The 14,520-nt window shown below is 53.0% G+C and overlaps 1 long non-coding RNA gene across 1 annotated transcript in view; it reads right to left on the bottom strand.

Annotated features, from left to right (window-relative positions):
- LOC122168066 overlaps nucleotides 1-14,168 on the bottom strand; it is a 38,117-nt gene extending 23,949 nt beyond the window's left edge. The window contains exons 1-2 of the long non-coding RNA XR_006171151.1: nucleotides 13,930-14,168; nucleotides 8,577-9,087 (exon numbers count right to left, since the gene is read on the bottom strand). This is a non-coding gene — a long non-coding RNA (uncharacterized LOC122168066). The remainder of the gene's footprint in view (nucleotides 1-8,576; nucleotides 9,088-13,929) is intronic.
- Nucleotides 14,169-14,520: the final 352 nt, after the last annotated feature.

Below are 14,520 nucleotides of genomic sequence, written 5' to 3'. Positions count from 1 at the left end.
ATCCTGACCCACAGGTGAGAAGCACGGGCTGCTGAGCACCACCCAAGTCGTGTTGGGCAGCAGGAGCTAACGAGTGATTAATAGAGGTTACAAGGTTGCATCAGACAGACAGGAATGTGTTATGAAGGGCAATGAGCACATCAGCAAAAGGTGTTAAAGAGCCCGACAGGTTGTTTATAACCCTCCATGAACAAGCGATTAACCATTAATCCTGTGTTAGCACTGCTCTGCACAAGCAGGGCTCTCTGCTACAGGGCGACCACCAGCTCTGCAGAGGTGTTCAGGAGAAGCAGAAAACAGAGCAGCCCCATCAGATGTGGGTCACACAGCTCCCACTGGAAGAGCCCACGGTCCCACAGCACTGGGTTGTGCTCCAAGGGGGTTCCTGGTGGGATCCCAGCTCCTTCCCAGCAGGTGGTCCCATCCTCCTCCACCTGCATCCTATCAAGGATGCTCTTGGCTGGCCTCAACATGCTTGAAGAGCAAGGCATCTCTATTTAGATCCATTATAAAAGCTCTCTGCCCTCGCTTTGGGCTGCCAACTGCAGGGCTGGAGGGAAGCAGCTTGCAGCTGAATTTCTTTCTGTAAACAGGGCAGGGGCTGAGCAAGCAGCTGGGCAGAGCTGCAGCAGAAGGGCACTGAGAGGGCTTTGCACAGAGGGTGGGAAGCTCCCTGCAGCTCTCACCCTGCAGCCACTACACCCTGTCATCCTGCAAATGCTCACAGCTCCCCAAACCAGCCAAAACCTCTTTGGAACAAGTTTCAGGAGCTGCAGAAAGCAAGTTTTATGAGCATCCGGATGAACCCGGGCCAAGAAGGGGAGGTCAGAATGGAGCTCATTCTACCTGTACTGACATCACGGCATCCCTGCTGCAAGGGATGCCAAAGAACATAGAAACAAAACACAGCTCTTATGCAGCCAACCTGAGCATCAGATGTGAGATGCCCCAGCAGCAGTGCTCTCAGCTGTCCATCTGCTTTGGTATAACCATGCAGTCTGCAGTAATTTGCCAGGTACTCCATTCCAGTGCTGCCAGCAGCAGCTGCTTCCTCTTGCACAGTCCCATCAAGACTATAGGACAAAAAGCTTAAACCTGAAGTGACAGACTGGGCCACCCATCCTCAGATGTGCTCAGTGCCCCCAAAGGCAAAGCACTTCCCAGATGCTACAGTGAGGGAACCTGCTCCCCATTCAGCCATACCTGTGCCTGAACTTCATTTTCAGACATTTGCTTATCGTGTCCCATCAACTCTTCTCAGCTCAGTCTCTGGGCAAGCAGCAGTAAAAATAAAGGGGAAAAAGAGAGACAGGAAACCTTGCCAGGTGGAAATCAGAGAGGAAAAAATGGTGCTCCAAAAACAAGCATCCTAATGGCTTCATAATCATCACAGTGTCTCACTGTTCTGCTGAAGAGCTTGGATGCACTGTCATAAGACATGAGCACAATGCTTTGTTCCAGGCCAGAGATTTTGCACATGGACTCTTGAGTAACCTAAGTGACTTGCAAGTCCCAGTGTTCTTAATCAGGTGGCTTTAGGAAATCCCATTCCTAATCCTTCCGTGCTGTACGAGCTGCCCTTCCTTCTGCAAAAAGGGGATCATGCCTTCCTGCTCCATGGGAACATTGCTAACCCAGTTTTGAGCAGCAGTGAGAGCTTGGAATGAACCGAGCATGGAGCTGTGCAAGGAACTGCACCCAAACTGCCCCAGCTGAGCTCCTTTGCTGTCCTCTAGCCCAGCAATAAGGGGTGCGTGGCTCTTGAGAGGGGAACACTGCACCCAGGGATATTGGCAGTAACCAGAGCAGGAGCAGCAGCCAAGGTCATGGCATCAGGCAGACAAGGGGCAGAGCAGACAGCCAAGCTGAAGCTACTGCAGAAAACTGCAGCCACTGCCTCCTAGGGGCATTTTGCATGTTTATCATGATTTGATTTGTTTGCCATGAGAAATGAAGGGGTGTGCTTCAGCTTCTACTGCACAGATGGAAATGCAGACCAAGCATCCCAGCTGAGGAAGTCCTAGGAGACCAGAGGTGCAGCTCCTCAGGCCCTGTGCTCAGCCATCACCTTTCACCATGACTTTGGACAAATGGCTTCATCTCACAGAGCCTCAGTTTCCCCTCCGAGTAACAAAAAAGGGCCATTGCTATGCCCACAAAAGGAGGCTGCATCCACCAGTGCTTTGCACAACACTTCCATCCGATGGCACAGAAAGTGTGAGAACATCACAACATGGAACTGCTTTGGCAATGAAGAAATTCCAGCTGAGTCACAGAGTCGGAGCACACACCAGGCACCAAACCACTTCCCAAAGCAGCAGCACAAGGGCTGGGTACCTCGAGGTTCCACCAGCACACCTCCACCATGCTGGGACCATCCCTTGCAGGGATGCTCAAGTGAACCGTATCTGCATCCCAGATGGCCATTTCCAACCACATATACTCAAAACAAGTTGCTTTGGCACAGCTCCCGCAGAAGAAGTTGTAAAAGCTCAGCTCACCCCTGCAGAAAGCTGTGCAGTGGGGGCTCAGAGTTCTCCTTGCCCTTTAAATCCTTTTCTTCTCCCTTCCTTCTGCCCACACCCACTCATTCAGCGATATTTATTATCGCTACTGATTTCCTAATCTCCAGCACATGATGCAAGAACAGAACTTGGAACAATGTCACATATTAAAACCCGGCCACAAAGCGGAGATTTGGGAAAGCTCTGCACAGTAACTAACTGGGAAGAACAGCACCAGAGCAGCGAGTCCTCCTCCTCCAACCAGAGCATTGGCAGCAGGCGCAGCCCCATGCCAAGGTGGGAGGTAAAAATACAAATTGCTTCTCCCTGCTCCCCCCCAGGTTGTCTCCATCAAGTGCTGCCAATTGCCAGGCAGGACCCCTGCAGGGACCTCTAAGGGCACCTGGAGCCCCATCCTTCCATGGGAAGGACTTCACCTAAGGTTGAAGCAGGAGGCATTGCTGTAGGCAGGTGGGACAGCCTCAGACTCCAGACATCAGCCAAGCATTGGTCAGTTATACCCTCTTCACATTTATTTGGGGTTTACCAAAGCTCAGTGCAAAGCCCAATCTGCCCTTTCCCCCAATGGAAGGGGGCTGCTCCTGCAGCTGCTCCAAGCAGAACTCCTTCCCCAGGGCAGAGAAAAGGCTGAAAGGGAAGAAGAGGAACTGCTGAAGATTGGTGCAGTTGCTGCAGATCCATAAAAACTTCAAGAGGACAAAACCATGGAGGTCGGTGGCCAAGAGACAACAACATCAAAAGCCCTGGATGAAGCCAAGCAGGACAGGTGAAGAGAAACAACTGGAAGAACAGAAGGAGGGAGAGGGATGGATGAGGGCACGGGCTGGAAAAAGAGAGCGGCTTCCGACCGAAGCAAAATCCCCAACCTGCTGCTGGAACCTCCCACGTGCACCAGGCACTTGTGAATACTAATCAGAGCTGAAGAAATATCAAACAATTAGGAAGGAAAGTCTCTTGGCAGGGCTTCTCCTGGAGACGTCGGACTGGTTTTGTTTATGAGCGAGAGGAAGTGGTAACCGCTCCTGTTTGTTCTTCTGAAGAAAAGAGAAAAGCCTCAGTGTTTTAATTCCTCTGCTGAGAACCCTGGAGATTTGGCCTCAGATGGATCCAAACGGCTGATCCAGATTCACCCTCAGCCTTTTGTTGCAAGAAAATATTTTAGTCATTTTTCTCCCTCCCCCTTCTGCGTGGGGAAGGAAAGCAGAGGAGGATACAAAGCAGGCGGTTTTGTTTGCTGAACATATCAGTGAGAAGAGAATGCCAAAGGACCACAGCGCACAGCTCCCAGCACACCCAGGTGTCTTTGTGGGCCAGATGAACACCTCAGAACCTCCTTTGCCTTAGGAAAGCACACAAGGGAACACAGCGAGCTAGATAAGTTCCCCCACAAGGCAATGGAAGGCAGAGTGCCACGGGGTGCCCAGCACAGGGCTCCCATCGCTGCCATGCAGAGCAGGACGCGGCCACTCATTGACTTGAGGGTACAGCTTCCAGCTGTTGGTGGCTTTTAGAGCATCCCAGCTCAGCAGCCGTGCCCCCAGGCAGCCCTCCTGCAGCCACCATGGGCAAGCTGTGACACTCATGGCACAAAAAGCCCAGAGTTTTTGGGAAGCAGTGCAGTATCCAAATGCATTCACCATGGAAACCCAGCTCCAGGCTGGTAGCTCCAGTGGAATCTGCCATTGGCTCCAGCTATGGAGGAGGCAGCCTGGACAGTAAAATCTTTCAATGTGAATGGTGCCGACCAAGCAGTCTGGAACTGATCTGGAAGTGCTTTTTGAGGCAGCCAAACACGCTGCTTTATCCTGTAATTATTCACCCGCTTCCAGACAGCACAATGTGGAAATGCTGAGCCAGTCAGCACTCCCAGCCCTTCTTCACCTGAGGAAGTCAGGCCACAGAAGTTAGGGACAGCAGAGCAGCAGCCTTCCTAATGTATTTTTCAGGGGGAAAGCAACACATCAAACCCTCCCAAGTCCAGGAGTGCTGGAGGTGGGGGCCTGCTCAGTGCATGCTCAAGAGGACACCAAAGGAATGGCTCTGCTGAAGCTTTTCAGACAAATCTATTAAGCTGTACACATCAATTGGTTTTGGCTGAAGCCAGATCCACAGAGATCACACTTACAGCCCCCCTTAAGTCTGCTCGCTCCCCAGCCCCATCCTGCACTGCCATCATACCCCGTGAATTTGGTTGCCACAAAAACCTGGGGAAAGGAAGCAGAGACGTGGGCCTTGCACCTTGATGTTGGGACCTGCAGACTCGTGAGGCATTCAGTTCAGGTCCAAAGCACCACCCAGCACCGGGTCAGCCACCAGCCCAGCACTCCCTAGGAGCCACTGTGCCTGAGCCAGCACGGGGCACGACGATGCTCCCAGGCCTACCCAGCCTCCCTCTTCTCCTGCACTGCAACAAGCCGTTTGCCACATCTTTTCTGTCTGCAACCACATCCAAACCCGACTGCCAGAACAGCTTCGCAGCACTTCGGGGAGCAGGAGGGCAGACACCCAAAGCGCTGCGATCCACCCCGCGGCTCCGAGCCCGAGGACAGCGGAGTCCGCCACCGGCGGAACCACAGCGCCACCAAGCGGCGAAACCGCAGCGCCACCCGGCGGCCGGGGCCACAGCGCCTCCTAGCGGTCACCGCTGCTCTGCACCCGCTCGCATCGCCCGGCAGGTCTCGGGCTGCGGCCCGGTGTTCTGCAGCTGAGAGAAGGGCATCGTTGGCATCTGCAGGGAGCAGACCGGCATGGCGACACGAGGTTCGAGGGTATTTCTTTTCCCTTTCATGTAATTACCCATCTCTTTGTTGCTTTGCCAGTGAGCATCTCAGAAGACAGCAAGGCTCCTCCTGCAGCTCTGTGCTCTTGCACCAATCCGTGCTCCTCACGGGCAAAGGGCTCCCACCTCTTCAAAGCAGAAATGGAAAAGAATGGACCAAGATTGCTCCAGGGATGTTCTCCAGATGCTCGGGCACAGGGCAGGGACTGCCCTGCTGGGACCCATGTCCAGCCCCTCCTTGAATCTGGGCATTCACCACCTGAATCTGCAGCTCCTTGCAAAGCTAACAGCTGTGCCTCAGCAGTAGCAGCACCAAACTTCCCAATCAAAGCCAAGAGGAGATACCTGATGAAGAGAACAAGAGAAATCCTCCCATCTGTCACACCCAAAGCACCGATGAGCATCAGAAAGAGTTACTTACTCTTAACTTCTGTTTTATTTGTTTGGACTTCTGTTAAGGGAAGAGGAGCAGAAGAGTTTGTTGTGAACAGAGATTCAGTTTTATCCAAAACAGATTTCTAAGGTGCACTTCTAAACACATTTCTTTTTCTGCCCTTCCCTCGCCATGGTCACAGTTGCATTTTGCAGCCACAGCATCCTTTCCACAGCCACTCTTTCACTATCTGAAGCACCCAAAATGCAATGGTGACCTAAACCTACACAGATCCCCACAGATCATTATTCCAGGTAAACACACACCACTTATTCTCTATGCTCCATTCCTCCCAGACCATCCTAGAAGCCACACCACAGCTTACAACACACGAGGATGCCCACTTTGGTCCTCGCAGCCCCAACAGACAACCACGGAGGCACAGCTGAGGACGCTGGAACCCAGCAGCCCACACTCAGAGCCATTCAGCCGGAAGGAACTGTAGAATTCGGGCTTTTTTCCTTAACTTTGAGCAGAAGGTCCGGCAGCCCTTGTCAAACCAGCGCCCATCGCCGGGGGCACAGCGCGGCTCTGCCCAACGCGGCCGCCAGGTGGCAGCGCGGCTCCGGATCGACCCCGTTGTGCCGCTCCGCCCGGGGACGGATCCTGACGGAGGAAAGGCTCAGTTATCTCCGCCGCAAGGAGTCGGTAGCAGACCGGAGAGAGCGATGGGATTTCGCGACTTAACGTCTGTGAGTTTTCACTGCTTGCAAGTGGAGGTAAGGCTTTCTGTAGGGAGATCCCAGTTAAGCCTTCCTGCAGTTCCCAGGGAGCGCAATACCAGACAGAACCGACAGCCATCGAGACACGCGGCGTCTCAGGAGGGCGACACCCCAGGGGGCAAGCAGGGCTTGGTGCATCGCTGGTTACACAAGTGGAGAGAGCAGCCAAGCCGATAGTGGAGATCCTCCTTTACAGTTCGCCTCTCAAACAGCTGAAGGTAGCAAAACAAAGGCAGAAGTACCAGCCTGGCCCCTTATTGCACAAGCTGTTAGAGAGCCAAGCTGCATTACGCTTGTTTGGGGTGGAGTCTCCGCCTTGCCTTACCCCAAGGAGCTCTGGTCTCAAGCTGCTGTGCTACCAACAAAAGGAAATACGTGATATCATCCCCCCTCCCTGTAGTTCAGGGACAGAAAGCCAAAGGACTCGTTGCAAGGAGATTAACTCAAGTGCTTGGTACATTCAGATGCTCATTGGGAAAAGCCACAACCACAAGGCTCTGGGAAGAGACAGAGCTACATAACAGCACCAGACAGATGCCAACAGAGGAATTGGGAACATCTGAGCTGGGAGCATCCCAGCTCTGCTCAGATAGCTGGGTGCGTGCAGTGCAACGTGCGCATGAGCCAGATGCCTCTTCAGGTTTGCATTTGCCTTCTCCATCCATACTGAAAAGCATCCAGCTGGCAGAGCTGCCTCTGGGGAGGACGCACCACATCCTCTCCTGTATTTGCATTCAGCTGGAAGAACAGCATCCTTACATCTCCTGCTTCCCTTCATCCACACGGGTGGAGAAAACCTCTCAGCTGCTGCAGAACACACAGCTGCACTGCCCCGAATGGACACCAGCACAGACCTCACACTCTCACCAGCCTGCATCAGACTTTTGGCCTGGCTGAATACCAACAACACATGAGCTCTAACTCAAAACAGAAGCGTACTTCAAGAAGCTTGTCACAACAGCAATTTTCCCTTTGTTCATCACATTTCTCAGCCCTGTTTCTCCCACACCAAAGCTCACTACAGGAAAACACGTGACAGAAAGCAGTCTAGGCAGGGTGAACCACAGCATCGTCTCAAGAAAGCCATTTCTGCTCCGTAACCCAGAAATAAATGGGATCCACCTCAGCTCAAAGCAACAGAGCACCTGCAGGCTTATAGCCTGTGCAGTAAACAGGGATTGAAGGGGAACATCCTCCCCAAAGCACACGGGAACCATGAAAGTTATGTTCTATCAGCGGGTTGATCTCAGAGGAAAGCCAAAACAAGACAACTGCATTCCCCTCTTGGCAATGGGCAGCACAGAAGGCTGGACCAGGGCCCAAGCAAAGGACCATGAGGGATGGCACAGGAGTCTGAGGTGCTTTGGGGCACAGAGCCCCAGGAAATGCTCTCCAGGACAGCAGGAGAAGCCTCTCTCCCCCAGCACAACAGTCACCAGCACAACCAGAATCCCTGTGTTAATTCCCCACCCCCAGCTCCTCCTGCAGAGCCCCTTGGGCACATCTCAGCATCCTGCTGAGGTCACTGCCGACACAAACCCGCCCAAAAGGAAAAATAAAGACACACACCAAAGGCCTGGCATCGTTTTCCAGCATTCCCCTGCCTTCTCCAAAGTGGATTTGCTGTTTCAAGGAGGCTTACAGCTCACCTCCCTCTGCCCACTCACTCACAGCTCACCTTCCTGCTCTCGCTCCCCCCCTTGAGATGAGCCCCACACTGTTCCCAATAAGCCCCACAAGTGGCAGCACCCCCCCCACAGCTCTCACCACCCTCTATGACACACTTACAAGCACAGCAAGCCAGCAGGGTTCCCCCTTTCCAGGGAAAGGAAGAGAAACCTGCCTGCAGGATGCTGCACTCCCACTGCTTTGTCCATTATTCTGCAGTACCCTCAGAAAGAAAGCACGAGATTTCAGGCTCAGACAATGCTAAAAAGATAACTGAAGTAGGAGATGAAAGCCATGTCAGCTTTCCAAAGCAAACCTCTATCTACTCCACTGCTCCTGAGTAGTAGGTAACTAGATTTCGCCTCCTTTCCCAAAAATGTAGGAAAAAAAAAAAATATCTTAAAAAAAAAAAAAAAAAGGAAAAGAAGGAAATCAAATCCTTGACTCACCTCAGACCAGCAGGACATTCCCACACATGTGTATGGACGGGATCTTCTCCCAAAGTGCTGCAACACTGAGAAATAGTAGCCCAAAAAGGAGAGGTGTCTGCAGGCTGGGCTGCAACTGCAGCTCTCTACATCTGCAAGTCAGGTGATCTCAAACACCAAAGGCAGTTGCACGAGCTGAGGAAAAGCTGCCACGCTGGCTGAGTGATGCCAAAAGAAATAATCCAGCAGGTTTAGAGGAGCAGGTGTCTGTGGCCACCTGGCAGCAGCACGCATTTCCAGCTACAGGCAGAAGGGTGCATCCAAAACCCACGGCAGTCCATGAGGGCTCCAGGTGCGATATCCCAGCAGACAGAAGAAGTCTCAAGGTAAATCCTCCTTGCTTGGCCAAGGGGGGAAAAAGTCCCAAACCCACACACGGTCAGGCTGACTGTGCCTTCTCTCTTCCAGGTACAAAGGACACTCCAACAGCCATCACATCCATCTGCCCATCAGCGACGGCAGGTACCAAAACCTGCAGAGAAACACGTGTCAGGATGAAGGAACGGCAGTGACCTGCAGCAGGTCTGACACACAAGAAACAACAACCCAGCCACAGAAAGAGGACAATTCCTTGGCAGGACAACACGGCCAAGCACCCTGCAGTGGGGCAGGGAGCAGAATTCCCCCACTGCTAGGATGCCCTGATGAAATGAGCACAGCAGCAGCTATGCTGAGCCTTTCTGTGGGTCTGCAGACCCCACTGCCCCTTGGCAGGGGACCCAGCATCATCCTCCCTCAAAAACAAACAGAAGTCACTGGAACGCCGTCACTGCAGCACACAGGACTCCTTAGGAGGGGTTTTGATTTAGCACTTGTCTGATGGCTCCACGCTCCCAAGCACTGCAGCATGCACAGCACTTTATGGGGATACACTGGGACTGCCCCGCTTCGTTAGGGCGCTGCTGCTCTCCAGCACAAAGTCCGTATTTGTTTCCCTGCAGGGGTGGAAATAAAGGGGGTTTTGTATTTTCTTCCTCTTCTCTTTGCAGGCTGGAGTGAGTTTATTTGACACTCCGGCACTCTTTGTGTGCTGAGTGCCCGGGGATAAATGCTACCCTTAAGAGTTACTTGGCGTTAGACAGAGGGACCCTCTTCAGAGGAGAATGGGGGTTTGTTGGGATGGGGCGGGGGGGCACAGGGGAGGGGGCCTCTGAAGAGTGCCTAATGCAGCCCTCATAGAAGGGTCTCTGTCCTGGGCCACAATAGAGTGAATTCTTAAAGATACCGGGAGCTGAAAGGAAGGAAGGAACTTTCCTCCCTTTAAAAAGGATTTTTGGGAACAATTGGAGAAGCTATAGAAAAGGGATCATTATTTCCCATCCAGGCTGCTGAACTGGAAGCCCTCCCTCCCCCCCAGCTGGGCAGATGTGATGTTTGCCATTGGGACACACAGGACCTGGGGCCACCCATCACCACCCAGTTCCCTTTTTTCCAAGGGAGCTGTGATGCCACTGCAGCTTGGCTGATGAGCTCCAGGTAATTCTACTCACAGCAAAATTCAGTGTCTGCATCAAATGCTTGTATGCCAAACATTTCCAGTGCCCACATCCAGCTCTTGATGCCCTCTGTGTCTGAGCAGGATGCTTAGTGCACACACCCGCAGGTTGCACTGCAGCACAACCCAAATGTGGCTGCTTTTCCATCCCAAAATTAGCCCTGCTCATCACTGTCCCCCCAGAGGGGGGCACCGTGCCCTCCTTCACATGCAGGAAAGAGGAGATGCTGGCACCGTGTGCTCCAAATAAAGCATATGTTACAAAGCCACAGCTGGCCTCAAAGCAGGGCTGATGGAGAACAACCCCCCCTGCAAGCAAAACCTGCCCATAGTCACCAGGCTTTCCTGCTGTTCATTGAGGTGCCAGCACTCAGCCACAGGCTCTGCTGGGGGGCTCCCAGGAGCAGCCAAGCAGTGTTTTCTTGTCTTGGAAACACAGACAAGTCATTGCCAGCTTCATTCCTGGAGCTTATTTCCCACCAATAGGCATTTGGGCACGGAGCTCTGAGTGAGCCAGGCTGCCTCTTGGTGTCAGCAGCACCCAGGTGCTGCTCCTCTCCCTCCCAGAGGTGCTGCCTACCCAGGGATGAGCCAACCCCAGCACTGAGCTCATCGGCATGGGAAGATGAGCAGAAGAGTTCCACCTGCCAGAAAGCAGTATTTAACACATATCCCAAAGGAATGTTCCCTGCAGCACTCTCCCAACCCAAAGCCTCCATGCAGTAGCGCGCACCACGCAGCAACCTGCTGTCACAGTGCATTAGAGGTTGTCTTAGACTGAGTTCCACTGAAAGCCACCACTGGGCAATGCCTTCTGTGGGAGCACTGGCAGTTCTGCTGCAGCTATACCAGACCACTGACAGCTCCAGGGGCAAGAAGCAAGAACAAAACCACAGCAAGAAGGGCCTTCAGAGAGCCTGTCCCGATTTGAAACCCACCCTGAGCTCCATTTCTGCAGGAAAGCTCCATAACTACCCAGAGAATCAAACATTTACTTCAAGGCTTGGGTTTTAGCCCTCCAACTGCATTGCCTGCCACCACAGGAGGGAAAACCCAGCAGGAAAAGCAGAGAAAACAAAGCCCTAAAAGCAGAGCAGGACACGAAGCCACACAAAACCCAGCTCCGTCCCCAGGGGCTAATATGGTAACGCCCCGTAAACCCTAATCCTGTGTTAAGAGTTCTCATCAAAACCCAACCGTATTTACTACCTCCTTTAAGTCCCTAATAAAAGGGTTTTCCTGCAGTGTTTACACTAACAGTGGGGACTTTAGCCAGCATTTGCCCCTTTTATTATTTTAAATTCATCTTTCTGATGAAATAAGCCACTCTGAACAAGGCTGCCCATTGTAATGCCATTATAACTTTCTGGCTGGCTTCGGTAAATGGCAAAGCACCGTGCTTTCCTTACCCTCCCTTTTGTTGCTTTTCCCTTCTACTGGAAGGTCAAACAGAAGAGCCCCCAGCAGCTGCATTGTGCTGCTGCCTTATCCCCCCATTGTCTGGGATCTGAGACATCTGATCTCCCCACACTGAAGGCACTTGGATCACTGGAAGTCTGGATGCTCTCCTGGATAGAAGAGACCATCTCAAACCCTCTGGTAAAGATGAGCCAATTGCTGTTAGGAAACACCCGTCCCACTGAGGGGAAGCAATGCTCCTATATTAAGTGTATTTGAAACCAAACACAAGAGGAATGCACACCCATGTCCAGCCCTCAGAGCCCAGGCTCCTATGTTTCATTGCTGTTCTTCACTACATTCAGAGACCTTGGTCCCAATGTCCTCTGAGCCCTCGCTGTTCTGCAGCCCACAGAGCTGCATTGCACTGAAGCAGTCAGGTACAGGTGAGCTGCTCTAAACACTGAACCCACAGCTTAATTTATAGCTGCTTACATCCCCTGCAAGTGTTTGTGACCACCAATCCTCTCCGGCTCAGGGCAGCTCTCTTCTCCCATACCCAAAGGGTGAAGCTGCCTTCCCCAGAGCTCAGGCTGCAGGGTGAACCTGGGGGACTTGGCCCTAGCAAAGCCCAGGAGATTCATAGTTTAAACCATTTAGGTCACTTCCACCATGGCTTCTACCTCCCCATTGCTGCGGGTAAGAAGGTCTGAGCCAGTAAATCAGTGCTGGCAACATTGCAGCTGTGGCACCAACATCCCAATCAGCACCAACCCCACCTGAGCCCACAGGTGGCTGCCAGCAGCACAACACATCCCATGCCCAGCAGCTTCCCCACGCCCCTACCTTGCAGAGACTCAACTCCTGCAGCACAACCCTCCCTGCTCAGGAGACACCATGAAGGGAACATCCATGGCTCTAACGGTAGCTATAGCTTCCCCCTGCCAATGAAGACGTGGATTGCATTTCTCTTCACACATGCTATGCTTGTGTGGCTTCACACTTTGGGTTACAGGCCCTCTTCTCATCAAGGAGTTATTTCCCCGTTGTCAGAGGGCTGCTAAGGTTCAACCATTCAACAGCTCCCCAGGAAAGGTTCCTGCCAACCCATGGAATGAAACCTGAGGGGTTGGTTTAGAGATCTGCACGTGGAAAGCAACCAGCAAACAAGCAGCACAATAGGAAAGACAAGCCCAAGCAGTACTAGCACCAAAGCCTTTGAGGAAGGAGAGCCCAAGCATTGCAACACCTCCTGTGCCCTACACCGCCACCCCATGAGCACAGGTGTGACCCCACATCTGTGGGAGGATGGAGGCGTGCAGATTTTCCCACCCATCCATAATTTTACATGGTGGCTTTGGGACATCAATGATCTCATCACCTGTCTGACAGCACAGAACAAACTGGGGAGGAGGAAGGCGCCCTCACATACACCTCTAAGCTGAAAGCTGCCCTTCTAAAAGCAGGCAGCATTTCCCCATGCCTGAGTCACTACTCAGCAGCTCCCCTCTCCCCCCTGCTTCCATCCCACCAGCTGGGACTGCGATTATAAAAAGATGTCTCAATTAGCAGGAGAGCAGAGCAATTCCTCCCATTTCAAAACCCTTCAGAGGAAATGCATTCCAATCCAGCAAAGATCAACACTAACAATGTCTGGGCAATAAAAGCTCCTCTTGTTTATATCAAAGTAACCTCAAAAATCCTCTCCCCAAACATATCCCTCACCCTCCATACAGATCAGTGGGCTCCAACAGGAAGGGCTGGCGTTGTCCTCAGTGCACTGCATCCCCAAGAGCAGACAGCACTAATTTGTGTGTTATTGGTTGCAGGTCTAGACCGGTGTGGTCTTTTTGTTGTAGTGAGCAAGAGAAGGGACTCATTCATGTTTTTTCCAGCGTTCACACAAAAGTGCTCTTGTGCATCACAGATACCTCGCATCACCCACCCTCATCAAGTGTTCCCAGTTCCGTGTATACAGCACGAGAAGGTGAGGAGAGCTCTGGGTCCCCAATAGAGGCGGGGAAGGGGGAATTGAGGCTCCTCAGGGCCTCCCTTTACCCCACCCAGGCACCTGCCCACAGCCCCTCTGTAGCATAGACCCTTTCTACAGAGGCTCTCCCACGGGTGGGAAAGGGAGAAGTCATAAGATAAAAATTATAAAGTCTTTTAAAAACATTTAAAAAAAAAATAAAAATAAAAATACCGTCATGGTTTTTCTTACAGAGATCCTTGCCAGCCCAGCCCCTTGGCTCCCAGCCTCGGAGCATCCCCCAGCCGCAGACCCCAAAGCCACCCGGACACAAAGGCGGCTGAGCCAGGGCCGGAGCCCATCGGAGGGGCAGTGGGCACCACCGAGGAGATGCCCGGGACCTCCTCCGACGCCCCACTCTCCCCTCCCCCGACCCCAAGCGAGAAGCCTACCTCAGCGGGCCGCCTCCCAGCCGCCGCATCACCCCACCACCATCATCCGCGCTCACATCTCCCGGAGGGGACGATCCCGAGATGGTCGAGGGGGGAGATGCGGGTGGAGGGGGGAATCGGTCCGGCATCGCTACCGCTCCGTGCCCGAACAGAGCCCGCACCACCGCGCCCACAGATGCTCCGACTGCGGCGTTCGGGCCATTTCCCCGCTTATAAAGCCCCGCTGGCGGCGGGCGGGCGGGCGGTGCGGCTTCACGGGACTTGTAGTTCCTCCCCCGGGCCGGGAGCCGCCTCCCCCCGTTCCTCCCTCCCTCCCTCCGTCTATGCGTGCGTCCGGGGAGGGGGGGTGGAACCGCGTTCCGTCCCCTGGCGGATCCATCCCATAAACTGCGGGTCAATGAGTAACGCCGGCGAGCTCTCAGCACCGAGAGTGATCGTTTCAATTGTCCCGTGTATTAGTTATTGTTTAGTTTAATGATTGGCCCAATTATTAATTTAAATTAATGATTAACCCGTCTGTGGGATGAATGAGCAATTAACTGTACTGTTGACGTGCAGGCTGATTTAAGGCCCATCCTTGTGAGCGTGCTC

This window comes from Centrocercus urophasianus, unplaced genomic scaffold (genome assembly GCF_019232065.1).
Source record: "Centrocercus urophasianus isolate 14NV4802_14NV808 unplaced genomic scaffold, USGS_Curo_1.0 seq_40, whole genome shotgun sequence".
Lineage (NCBI taxonomy): Eukaryota > Metazoa > Chordata > Aves > Galliformes > Phasianidae > Centrocercus > Centrocercus urophasianus.
The sequence above is the reverse complement of the archived record's forward strand: the minus strand, read 5'-3'. Positions and strand labels throughout refer to the sequence as shown.